Source organism: Arachis ipaensis, chromosome B07, assembly GCF_000816755.2.
Source record: "Arachis ipaensis cultivar K30076 chromosome B07, Araip1.1, whole genome shotgun sequence".
Lineage (NCBI taxonomy): Eukaryota > Viridiplantae > Streptophyta > Magnoliopsida > Fabales > Fabaceae > Arachis > Arachis ipaensis.
The window spans coordinates 26,736,022-26,750,086 of NC_029791.2; the positions used below are offsets into that span (position 1 = coordinate 26,736,022).

Genomic DNA, 14,065 nt, shown 5'->3' on the forward strand with positions numbered 1-14,065 from the left:
AAAATCTCAAGTCGCCACAATTATTTGAAAAAACTTAATATTAAATTTATTTCTACATATCTTGCATTAATTTAAGAGACTTCTTTTTGGTTTTTCACAACAAGAGGATTTAACTACTTCAATTTTAATTTTATAATTTTTTTTAGGTTTAGCATATAGTCAGTAGTAATTAACTTCATAATTTTTTTTGCATCTACATGCAACTTCAATACCAGTTATCCCACTTTAATAAAATTCGTATTCTTTTCTTTATGTAACTGAAAATACAGATATATTTATTTGTCGATTTTCCTTCTTTTAAAGTTAACTTCACTTTTCACATTAAGTTCAGTTAAAATTATTTTCTAATATGAATATGATCATAATAAAAAATCTATTTCGTTATTATAACAGAGGTCAATAATTAAAAAATTCTGCTCAATTAGTTCATTGTTAATGTAGGGAATTTTTTATTTTTAATATTGAAGTGGTAGTGGTGTTTTTTTAAAATGTGGATTGTTGGGGTGTTATACTCAAATGCGGAATCGTTTAACTAGAGAAGCAGAAATCGGACCGTCCGATTTATTAAAGGTACAGAAATCGGACCGTTCGATTTCTAGAGGTACACAAATCGGACCGTCCGATTTGTGATAAAAAAATTAAAAAATTTAACGTACAGAAATCGGACCCTCCGATTTGTGTACTTTCCACAGTTTTAAAAAACACCAAAAATTACAATGTTAAGGTATATCACCACTTCTACTTCCATAACAAAAAAAATTAGCCTTAATGTAGGCACTGGTCATTCTTTAATATAATAAACGAATCCTGCTCATTCCACAAATTTTTTTCCACTTGCCAAAAAACTTCACTTTTAACCCATTCACTACTAGTAGTCCTAACCTGTTAGTTCAATACTTCAAGAAAGATTACATCTCAGCCTATTAACATTTAATTCACGTTGCCCATTAATCCATTCTACAAAAAAAATTAGGCCTCTTCTCTCCATTAATTAATCTACGTAACTGAAATTATTACCGTTACTAAGTCAACTAACACTGCAAAGAATAGTACATGCTAGCTTTTTAGAGCAGTCATCACATCAGATTCCCTTCCACGTGTAAGGCACTACAGAAAAATACGTCAAATCCACATGTATGGATGTTCAGTATAACCACACCATAGAATTTCCCAAATAGCGTAACCAATTATTTTGTTTTGTAACTATGGCTTAAGAATGAATGACATTGTGCTAATGCAAAAGATTTTATGAAAAAGCGTATGATTTCCAAATTAAATTTATCTTTATTTTTCTATAGGCAACAAGCCAACAATTATCTGAGGATATCAGAGAATTGGTTCATCATATTTGAATGAAAAGCAACATCATTTTACATGCATGTTTGTTGATTCTAATAGACTATAGCAATATGCATATGCATAATAAAGCTCACATCTCATGAGATTATATACTCATGTATCTTGTGGGTGAATGTAACCTTCTAACTCATAGATATCAAATTCTTAGCTGGTTGGGGGGATTCTGATTATGTATGAGAGGAGGATCCATTTCCAACCAATAAGTTTGAAGGTCTGATCCTTTTTAATTTTACACTTCATTTATATTTAGTATGTTATCATTACAATATTTTTGAGCTATTGCAATATGTACTAAAGACGACACTTAAAAAGTATTAGCCAACATCTTATAAGTGTTTTCTTTGATCAATTAGGTCAAGGATAGGATCTTGAGATACAAAATTCTTTTTGATAGATAAAATATGGAAAAGTATGAGGAACCAATATCCTAATTATACAATGCATACAATAGGAGTTTAATTGTAATTAAAATTAAACTATGGGTAACTAATTAATTGTTTCATATTTAAAATTTGAATAAAATTAGAATTCTCCTCGGTGACCTCAACACAATGGCAGCCCTAATTCTAATCTCCTCTCAGCGCCGTTCTTCTTCTTTTTCCTTTTAGGACCGGTGTCCCCGCTTCCTCCCTCATGCTGCCATCATCCACCGCACCAAGCTCCCCTCGTGTCACCTTCCTCAATCGCGCCCCAGTGGGCGCGTCCTCCCTCATGTCTCCCTCCACCATGATACAACGACTCCGACCATCGTTAGCGCGGTCATTGAAGCTCGCCACCGTTTGCTGCCCGACGGCCTCCTCCCTGCTCACTACCGGGCTTGTTGCGATTCTGCTCTCCGCGACTGACGCCCACCAACACGATAATCTTCTCTCTGTAGTGCTGTTTCAATTTGTATGTTCTTAGTGTCATTAATTTTGCAGATTTGAATAAAAGTTTGTTGGATATTTTGTGGATTTTTTTTATCATTATTCTGATTAGTCATGGGAACTCAAGGACCAACTGATCACAACTCTCTTACTAATGGTTCTGTAAGTCTCTGTATCTATCTATCTATCTTTTTGTATATTATTTTTATCATTATTGTATTTGCAACAAATAAGTTTTTATTTCTGCCTAAACATGAATATGAATTTGACCATGAATAGAGAACAAAATTATTACTATTTAAACCGTTAAAATAAATCCTTTATTCACCATTTTTTTTCCTCAATTTTGTTGTGGCTTGTTGTCCTGTTGCTCATTTTTTGTTTTATCCTAAACACAATGATGTTGAAATCTCTTTCTTTCTTCTTCCTTTATCTCTTTCTTTTCTAGAAAATCGCAAAAAATCATGAGAATTTTGTGGAATAATAAACGTCCTTCTTTATTGTTTTAGTCTAAATTTATTTTTTCTATGTTTTGGGGGTTTCTTTTTCATGATGCTGGATGTTTAATTTACTCATTGAAATTTTTGTTTCCAAAGATGAATTTTATAGAAATTATTACTTTGTAACTTTCAGAAGACCAAAGCTTTTGGGATGGTATTGAAGAAGAGCCTTGCTCTCCAAGAGATATCGAATCAGGATTGTTTGCTTATTTCTATCAACTTCACTTAATGGTGAGTTTCATTCTTTTTTTTTTCTATTATTTTTTTAAATAAAGTATAGGCATTCAATAAATTTAGCCAATGGTCTGGTTATCCTGATATGTGCAGTTTGTTATAGAATATTTGATCTTTTGGGACATAATTAAAGAATGATCCAACATTGTGTTATGAGATGTTCACATAACTGCATTATTATGCATTCTCACAAAAGGGTATAGAAAATAAAAAGAAAACAAAGTTTGTAGAATGATAAGTATGTGCTTGATTTTCATAATGACAAACACTTAGTCTTGAAATTTTTTTTACTAACCTCCGAGTCTTGCAGTGTGACTAGATACATTGAAGATTGAGCAGAGAAGGTCAAAGATTCTGAAAACAGACAACACTTGGATCCATAGAAATCATGAATAGCAGCTGCTTTTCGGGTGAAGAGTTTGGCAATTTCATCTTCTTGATGTATTTAGGTGACCACCTTCTCAGTGTAGAAGAGATTATGTATGACGAAGTTGTTGCAAAATCAACCTATGTACTGAATATGATTATTTCTGTTAGTTTATTAGTTATTATATTGTATGATGATAAACATTATTTCTAGAGCAGATTGAATGTGTTATTGCGTTGATGTAACTGCATTCTTTTCCCTTTGTTTTAGAAACAATAAATTGATATATTATCATTGTACAAATTATTAAAATAAGACAACTAACATGAATTATTGTTATATCCATACAAAAAATATGGTCCCCAAAGTTTATTATAGTTTCCTCAAAGACTAGCAGTGTCCGTTGGTGACACGGAAACAATACCACTTTCAAGAAAGAATTAAAAAAAATGAAAAAGTTAGAGCAAAGCCAATTAAGCTCTCCCCTGGACCCCTGCTATGAAGTTTCTAAGTTATCATGTCTTCTTGCTAACTCTATGTTCACACTAGTACGTTTTTGCAACGAAATAGAGATCCCTAGATCAATCATAATTAGCTGGATGTTCGTATCGATAAGTATCTAGATGGTTAATTTGATAAACGATATGTTTAGCGTAGTGACTTTATTATTATACTTACATACATATGTTGGATGTTCGTGTCTATGAATAACTAGATGTTCACAATTACTGTACAAGTCGATGGTTGATTCGGGGCTTCGCCCCGTGTTCACTATAGCACCGTTCAAGTTAAAGATCATGAACTTTGCTCAAGGTTGACGATCATGAATTAAATGCTTAACCAAATTCAAGTCATTCCCTTTTGAGATACGAAACATGAATCCCTGAATCAAGACATAAGAAGCTGGATGTTCATTTTAATAAGCATATAGATGGTTATTTTCATAAACAACATGGATGTTCATTTTGATTAACTAGTAACTATGTCATGCCTAAATAATTATAGATCAACGGAGTCACAAGAATTCAAAAAGTAAAGAGATTGACCACAACTACGTCCTGCTAGTGTCCCATAATAAACTCCCAATACTTTAACCAGTACATTAGCCAAAAAAGCAAATTCAACTTTACACTAAAACATAAGCGGCCTACTTTAAATCACGAGAACTTTGTTGAAAGTTAACGATCATGAATTCAATGCTTAACCAAATTCAAGTCATTTGCCCATCTGATTTTTCTTTAACGACTGCAGAATTTAGGACAGTTGGAACGCAGTTACCGGGTAATTATTCACTATGTCCTCTGCAACCCAGTGCAAGATGCTCTTCGGTATATAACCTGGTAAAAAATTAGAGAGAATTCCCTCAGAAACAGAATGGATTCCCTCACCCGACCTGTGTTATTGGCGCTGCAAAAGGCACCCGATCCAGAGTTCCCTTGCCAAGCGAAATAGCTGTCACCAGGCACGGTCGACGCGCGCGTAGGAAGGAGGGGTGATGCACTTCGGGTCGGCGCTGATGGAGGCTCCAGGTCCTGTGGCGGTAGGACGTGCAGCGGCGAGGGAGCGAACCGGTTGCTGCTTGGGAGGGTCGACGCGTGCGAAGGAGGCAATGGCGCTGCAGTTTTGTTCGCCGCCGGTGCAGGTTCAAGGTCGGGTGGAGGTGCGGGGATGGGATGTTCAGCGGCGACTTTGGGTAGCTGTTCTGGATAGGGTTACCGTCGGTTGAGATGAGAGGAATGGATGAAAATTAGGATTAGGAATTATGTGGTTTTGTTAAACATAAAAAATGAACATCCCTTTTGAATATAGAATAAATGTGGGTTATTTTTAATTTTATTTCATATTGGGCCATATAAACAGCCCATTGTACACATTGTACAGATATCCTATTGTCTCCCTAGCTGGACTCATAAAATATAGATCGAGTCATTGTATCTTGCGATATTGAATTAGTATATTTTGTGTCTTTATTATCATAGGCTGCATTTGTTTATTGTCTTTTAAATACATGGACACAGACACAAATACACAAAGAGACATATACACAAAGATACACAAATTTTTTATTGTGTTTGGTGATATTGGACAAGACACACCAGTATAAACTAAATATCAATTTTACCCCTATATTATCACCAATGGAATAAGGACAAGAGTAAATTATTAAGGATAAAAGAGTAAATATTTGTGTCTCATCAATGTGTCTACGTGTCTCATCTTCTTTTAAGGACACCAAATACATGTATTTTATGTATGTTTATGTGTCACCGTATCCTTCAAAAATCCGTGTCTCAGCTTATTATCACTATTAATTTTTCATAATTATATTTTTTTTCATTCTATTTTTCTTTTTAAATTTTGTATAAGGAAAAAATGAAGATAAACTAAATTTTTTATTATTTGTTCTATCTTATATTCAGTTTATCATCAAATAAAATATAAAAATATTAATTGTTGTATCTTTATTTTTTGTGTTTCAGTATCCTATCTTATCCTGTACTCAAAACTACTCAAAACCAAACACAACCTTAAAGAACAAATTAAAAAACATTGCTTTAGTAGATAATATTTATGGTATTTATATATTACACTTTATAAGAGTTGCTTTTTAATTTTTAACCAGATTCTTACTATAAATATTGTCTAAAATAAATCAATATATTTCTTTTAAAATTTCAATTTTTTCTCCAAATATTTAAACAAAAATTATTTTTTCCTCTTTAACTTAAAAAAATAATCACAAAATACATTCATGATTCATCACCTTCATAATCACTTTACCAATCCTAACTCAGTTTTCCCAATTTCACTGTATTGATGCACACATTATGCATTTCTCGTGTGATACCTATTCAAGAAGACATTTTTAACATTTTAAAATTAAGAGGCAGAATAATAATTTGGTCTTGGACATTTAAAAAAAAAAAAGCAAAAATTCCTTCAACTACTAATGCCTTTGTTCTCTTCAAACTTGTCAAGAAGTCTTTCAAGGGATTCTCCGCTTGAGACTACTACTTCTGAACCTCGTGCACCTTCGAGGTGCCAAACAAGAGGTATGGCCGTGCCGAATAAGAGGCACAACGATTCCAAATTCTCAGACTTCGTCTTGGATCCAGAGTTCAAATTCAGAATCACCTTTCAATGAATTAGTGTATCTATTTATAAATAGTCTATATTGTGTATTTTGAGAGTAATGGCAAAGTAGTACTGTGACAAAAAAAACAGAAGCAATGATTTTAAAATATTTCATATAGTAATAATAAAAGATTAGGTACCATATCTGAAGTGATGTCAAAGTAATAATAGACAACGTTGCTAAAGTGATGCTATAAGTGGGTAGAATATGCTACACTTCCATGGATTGCCATAGTAATAGAATAAACAAGTTTTAATTACTTGTAAAATGAGTAGAGAAGAGACCTTTTTTAACTACTTGTAAAATGAGTATAGAATATGCTACACTTTCATGCATTAGAATAAATAACACTTTTGAAGAACTACTTTTAATGCTTATGATCTAATGGGCCGCATTTGTAAAATCTCCAAAAGTGTTGCCTTAGTTTTGAAAACATTACTATATATCAAAAATAACTATTATTTTTTTAATTTTTAGACAATATTTTTTAAATGTTGTCTCAAATAAAAAATGTTTAACGTATGTTATTTTATAAAGTAAAAACTTAGTTCTTTGGAAAAAAAAAAGTAAACACTCAGTTAAACCTTTAGACTTAATAATTTACTTGGTAATATAGACAAGAAATATGTGTTTTACTTAGTAATATAGATGAAAAAAAATGATGATGGTGTGTTTTACTTACGATAAGGATGTGTGTCTAACATATATCAATATTGTTCAATGAAATAATGAAATAGAAGTGCCTAACATAATTCTAAATATATTGCTATAGTTTCATTAGAAGCATACAATTCTAGCAAAACATTCTTCCGTGGATGTGTGTCTCTTATTATCGTATTTTATTGATGCCTTTAACATATAGCAATGTTTCTATACAAGAAGGTTCATATACACATGAAAATAAGATCAAAATGAAAATCGAAAATATATATATATATATATATATCTCTATATATATATATAAATAAAGAATTTAATTTTGATGCACATATAAATTATTTTATATAATCATTCTGTTAATCGAAAAAATATTTCGATTAGGTGATGCTAATTCGAAGTATTGAAGAAATAATCGGAAGGGAGGGCAGATATCAAAAAAGGTGCACGTGTAGGCATTAGTTGGGAGTTGTTGGTAATGGACTCGATTTTGGATTCCTTCTTAAATCAAACGGGCCTGATCGAACAAAGTATTCGAAGGAGAAATCGAATAGTTGCTCGAATAATGGATCGAACGGTTACATAGGTGGAGAGGTTGAAGGCTTTCACCACATGAGAAATTGATGGTTAACATTTCATTAGCAAAAGAGTGGGGACGGTTATCAAGTAGTGCGCATTCAAGTCAGCGCCATGTAATCGGTGATCGGTTACAAAAGCAGACTATAAATATTAGAAAGTTTTAGGGAATAAAGGTTGGAACTTCGCTTCAGAAATTACTCACGCACTCTCACATCCCAGAGACTTTCTGAGTTTGTCTCGAGTCAATTATCTGTAGGGTTCCTTCCACATATCTTTATTTTCCATTTACATTTTCTGTAAACTTTAACTTTCAAGCAAATTTATGTTTCAAGCAACAATTTAAGTTTCGAATACAATTTACATTTTAGTACCTTTAATTTTCATGTCAAATGTAAGACCTAGAACCTTTGAAAAGTCTTTTTATGATCAAGTCTCAAATCATATAATTATTTATAGCCTTAATTTCAGAAATCATTTTATTAAAGATAATTAAGGCAAGTTTTGATTTATTGAATTTGAGATGAGTTATGATTATTATCCAATTTTACAATCATTGTATTATTTTCTATATTCAAATTTATAAAGTTGGTAGTTGTGAAATAATAAGGATTTCTATATGATTTGGATTAAATAATTAATATTTTAAATATTAATACTGTTATTTTGAAAAATAGAGAAATTAATTATATTATTTCTAATTTTTAGATTTGGGCATTTTATTGAAAATAATTTGTAAAGTTGATGAGCAAATAGTATTTTCTATGTACAATTAGTGTTGGATTTAATTTGGGTTTCAATTACTATATTACCCCTACTTTTATTTGAAATTACAAAATTACCCTTGAACCAAATTTTTCTCTAATCCTAAAACTCAACACACATTACCCTAACCCTAAAAACCCTACCCGGTTCCCCTGACCCGGTACACCCCAGGATACCTAATGCAGCAGCAGCTGCAAGCTGATTGAAAGAACCAAAGAAACAGACCGCCACAGGTGCCGCTGCTGGAGAAGGGAGCTGCGCCTCTATGTTTCTAACCGCAAGGAGTAGTCCTTTGACTTTCGGGACCACCGCTGGAACTTTGGGCCGAGCCTCTGTTGCTGGAGAACCTCGCTGCCGTCACCGGAGAACTCTTCCGGTAAGGGTTTTATTTGAGGTTTCTGCCTTTTTGGACTTTGAGAAGGTTTTGATGCTGTGCGGTTTTTATAGTTGATCCACCAGAGCTTCTGGCCGCCGCCGGAGCTGCTGCCGGGCCGGTTCGAAATCGCAGCTGCTTCGTGTTGAAATTCCGGTAAGAAATTATGTTTCAAAAGCCATACGTTAGTGTCCCGTACGTGTATTAAAGCCTTTACGGTATTAATGTTCTTAGAGTTTAGTAACTGAGGTTGCTTGTTGTAATTTAGAGCTGTTTATGCTGCTGCGAAAATGTGTGGGGCTGTGCTTTGAAGCTGCCTTTGATTTCGAGTTGAGGCGAAAAGAACTTATGAGGCGTGTGGATTATGGATTTGCGTTTTGAGGTAGGGGTGCTTTCCAAAACTATACTTTATGTATTGGAATTATTACATATGGATACTGATGTGAGAAAATGTGTATTTGGTGATTGTATCGGCCTTATGTATTATTTGATTGTCTCGAAAGCTTATGAATGTTTGTTTGGCTGAATTGTTGTGCGGCTTTGTGAAATGTAATGTTTTAAAGTTGACTCTTTAAAGATTTGAAATATGAGTTTATTCCGTTGAGGATTGGTTTGAATTAAGTCAATTGTTTTGATGATGTGAAAGATAGAATACCCTTGAAATTCAGCCTGGGTTGCTTTAATTGATTTGGTTTTGATAAATTATTTATTGAGAATATTTATGTTTTCAAGCTTAATTTATTTAATGAACTTTATGCGTTGAGTTCGGCTTATTTAGAAAGGAACTATTTTTACCGTTTGAATCATTGAAGGAAATAATGATACTTTAATATTGATTTCAATATAAAAAGGAGCTTTTAGTGATTTCAAGGAATCTAGACTTTTGATTGAGTAATTAAGTTTGAGGCATTTTGGAAGAGTTGGGAAAATGGGTTCCAAAAAGAAACTTGAAAGTGGTTTGATTCAAATGAACCGGTTCTTTTTCAAACGAGTTGATTTTTGGACCGGGTTGGAACTTGTGATTTTGTATGGTCGGTTTCATAATAAATTCAGTTTTATTTACTTGAACCGAGAATCCATGATTTTAAGAGTTTCAATGAATTTTAAGGAATTGATATAGGTTGACCTTCCCTAAAGACTTGAGACTCTGCCGAGAAACTTTTGTTATAAAATCCCATTGTTGGATGGGTGATTTTGAATGTTCCCAAAATGAATCTTTAACTTTCCATGGTTCTGGAAGTTTTGGAAAGAGAATGCCGATAGTGGCTTTGTTTTAAAAAGGGAACTCACTTTGAGTAAATTTGGCTTACGAGCCTGAGATGATTTGAGAAATGAGATCTTTAAAGCCAAGGCTGAAAAGAGTTGAAACTTGATTTCAAAGTGAATGAATTGAGAAAAGTGATTTATGGCTTAAATGCCGATGTATGAATTTGATGATGTTGAATGGTGGAAGTGCTATTTTGTTATGAGCCGGAATGGCTGTGTATGCTATTGAACTATGCCTGATTGCCGAATGAGTTGTGGGCCGTATGGCTGATTATGAATTATGAATTTAAGCCGAAGGGCTGTATTTATTGATAAATTAGCTAGTTCTGGATTGAACTGTGAGCTGGATGGCTGAGATGGATGGTGATCCATGGTTGAGTACAAATGCATGTATGCAATTGAATGAATTGTGAATTTAAGCCGGATGGCTGATATGAATGTTGTATGCAAGTATGCTTGTGTTTTCTCTCTGGTTGTAAGGGTGACAGGGCACCGATACCCTCTAATGGCGACAGGGCGCAAATACCCTCTAATGGCGACAGGGCGCAGATACCCTCTAATGATAATAATGCGCAACAGAGAGACTGTGTTCGGGTTAGCTACCGGACACGGTGGGTTGGCTTGGTAACCGACAGATGATATCATCAGCCACTAGGACAGGCATGTATCATATGCATCTATGTGACATTGTTTGGGTGTGCATGTTGTACTTGGTTTGCCTTTGTAACTACTTGTGATTAATTGCTAATTGCTCTACTTGTAATAACTGTTTGTTTGTGCTTGAACTTCCTATCTGTGTTTGCATCTGGGACGCTGCTGGATTGTGGTGATTGGTTGTTGGTTGGATTGTTGGGGCCTAGGGCCGTGGTTAAAATGAGATGGACCGATGGTTGGTTTCTGTGTTGTGTATTTCTGGTTTGAAAAAAAAATATGAAAGGCTATTTTGGTTCAGCATAGATAAATCTTTTGAAAGGCTTTTGAGTTTTTGAGAATTGAACGGTTCCTCTTTCAGAAAAGATTTCCAACTTTACTTTCATTGTAAACCGTTGTTTTTGAAAAGAGGCATGAGACGGTTATTAATCACTGGTGCGGTTATCTTCATGTATCCTATTACAGTAATTCCCAAAAAACCCTCTACTGAGAACCCTTTCGAGGATGATGTTCTCACCCCCCTACATTTTTCCCTTTTCAGGATATGGGCGCAGAAGTTACGAAGAGCTTATTTAATTATTGTTGTGATACTCTATATTGTTTTAGTTATGGTTTATTGTACCCTCGCCTTTATCTTGATATAATCTGTAAGAGGGATAGGAATTGTATTGATTATTGCTTGTAATATTATTTACATATATATTTATGTATATATATGGATGTACTCTTTATGAGTTGTTGTAAGTTGTATGGTATTTATGGATGTACGTTATCGAACGAAAGTATTTTTGGGAGCGGTATTGCGATTTAAAGTTTTAAACAGGCTCATATTTTAGTATTAATTAGTATAAGTGTTGTCGTAATATTCGAGCTATCAGAGTCGCGCAGCCGGAAGCGTGAGCTTTGATAGTTAGGGTGTTACATTAAAAGTCCTTTGACTCAGTTGAAGGCGTCTTTATCGCTTTCTTTAAATTTCAATGCAAACCTTTTCCGATTTCAGTTAATTTACCTTTCGAATTGCTTGTTTTAAACTTCTTTTATCTATCTACAAACTTTTATTCACTTGTTAATTTAATACCCGTCTAATCGAAGACACTTTGATGCACTTATAGAAAACTGGTACCTGCAAAGGAGGAGTTGGTTTCGCTCCCAGACCATTAGAATCGAACCACCATCGATTTGCTAAAAATCGACAAAACAAATTAGCACGCCCAGTGGGACAGTTATAAATTGAAGTGCGTCAAATAGTTTTTGGTGTTATTCGGTGTATGCGATTAAGAAGTGGGAAGATCATTCACATGGCTGATGAATTATCAAATGTGAATGGTGGTTCATCTACCAATGATAGCATACCAGTAACTGTGCAATCAACGCACGTGGCTTCACATTCAGAAGGTGTAATTAGAAGTGAAAGTATAGCGGTTACTACCGCACAAACTGGGAGTGTTGGACACAATATTCGTCCACGTGGTACTTTACCACTGACCCAGCCTCCATTAACCACTGGTTGGCCTACTTATGGTCTTCCTCCTGGTTATGTTCTACCAGTGGGTAACTTTATTCCTTCTATTCGATTTGGGCGTGTAAATGGAGGGAATAATTCTCAAAACCCACAACAACATTTCGAGTATTCTCGTGACTATAATGTGGGCTCTACTTCGAATGTTGCTAATACTATGGCAGTATATCGACAAGTAGAGGAAAGTCATCATGACTTAGTCAATTTGTTGACTCAACAAATGACCACAATTTTAAATCCTATGATGGCTGATCACAAATCAAAATTCGAACGCCTTGCGAGACAAGTCGAACGAATTGCTTGAATCGTTGATTATAAAGAAGGTGAAAGGCATGATGCTAGAGGAAATAATGAAGGATTCGAAAATGTTTTTCAAAATGAATATAATGTTTTGAATAGAGGAAATCCTCATATAACTCCCCGTGGACAAGATGCTGATGAGGTTTTAGCCAGATTACGTGCTAATCATGGTGGTGAACGTTATCAAGTCATAAGAATTGTGGAAAAAGTACTCAATCGAGTTGGTTTGAATGTTGGGTTTATGAATCGACCTCATTTTGTGTCTACTTTCCCTCAAGTTGTTCAAATGGATGAAGTGCCAAACAAATGACCACAATTTTAAATCCTATGATGGCTGATCACAAATCAAAATTCGAACGCCTTGCGAGACAAGTCGAACGAATTGCTTGAATCGTTGATTATAAAGAAGGTGAAAGGCATGATGCTAGAGGAAATAATGAAGGATTCGAAAATGTTTTTCAAAATGAATATAATGTTTTGAATAGAGGAAATCCTCATATAACTCCCCGTGGACAAGATGCTGATGAGGTTTTAGCCAGATTACGTGCTAATCATGGTGGTGAACGTTATCAAGTCACAAGAATTGTGGAGGAAGTACTCAATCGAGTTGGCTTGAATGTTGGTTTTATGAATCGACCTCATTTTGTGTCTGCTTTTTCTCAAGTTGTTCAAATGGTTGAAGTGCCAAGAGGGGTGAAAAATTCAAAGATAATCACAAAATTTGCAGGGGAAGTTGGAGAGTCAACCACTGAACATGTTGCTCGATATTTGGTTGAGATTGGAAATATAGCTAATGATGAGAATTTGAAAATGAAGTTTTTTCCTTCTTCGTTAACGAAGAATGCATTTACTTGGTTTTCGAATCTCAGACCAAATTCGATAGCAACATGGAATCAGTTGAAAACTGCTTTTTATGCTCAATTTTATCGAGGGGAAATGAATGTGGCAGTTACTGATCTAGTTGCTTTGAAATGTAAGGATGGTAAAACTATTGATGATTATATGATACATTTCAAAAATGCTAGAAGCAGATGCTATGTGTCAATACCCGAGAGTGAAGTTGTGAAAATAGCAATTATGGGGCTAGGATTTTATATGCATCGAAAGTTGCTTAATGTGCATATCCCTAATTTGGCCCATCTGGCTAAAAAGATCCGTCAGACCGAACTCATGAAGAAAGAGAAAGAGAAGTATAAGAGTGAGCAAATATCGAAGAGTAAACCTTTTACTCGAAAAGAGAAAGTTGCTTATGTGAATATGGAGTCCTCAGAAGAGGAACTCGATTTCAAAACAAAGATCGATTTGGCCGAACTTAAAAAGGGTCCTCCGTATGTTTGCTCCTTACTTAGAAAGCTTCCTAGTAATGAAAAGTCGAATGAATCAAAACTGAAAAGTGGGAAAAAGTATAGTTTTGATATTTCAAAATATGATCAGATTTTCGATGTATTGCTTAAAGATAAACAATTAATTTTGCCTGAGGGTAGAACTTTACTTTC

The 14,065-nt window shown here is 34.2% G+C and overlaps 1 long non-coding RNA gene across 2 annotated transcripts; it reads left to right on the forward strand.

Moving 5' to 3' along the window:
• Positions 8,798-11,310, forward strand: LOC107608588. 2 transcript variants are annotated; one of them, XR_002350712.1, is made up of 4 exons: positions 8,798-8,836; positions 8,908-8,989; positions 9,102-9,215; positions 11,292-11,310. It is a non-coding gene; the product is annotated as an uncharacterized LOC107608588 (long non-coding RNA). The 2 variants fall into 2 exon arrangements; XR_001612926.2 differs by lacking the exon at positions 8,798-8,836 and having other exon boundaries at positions 8,849-8,989.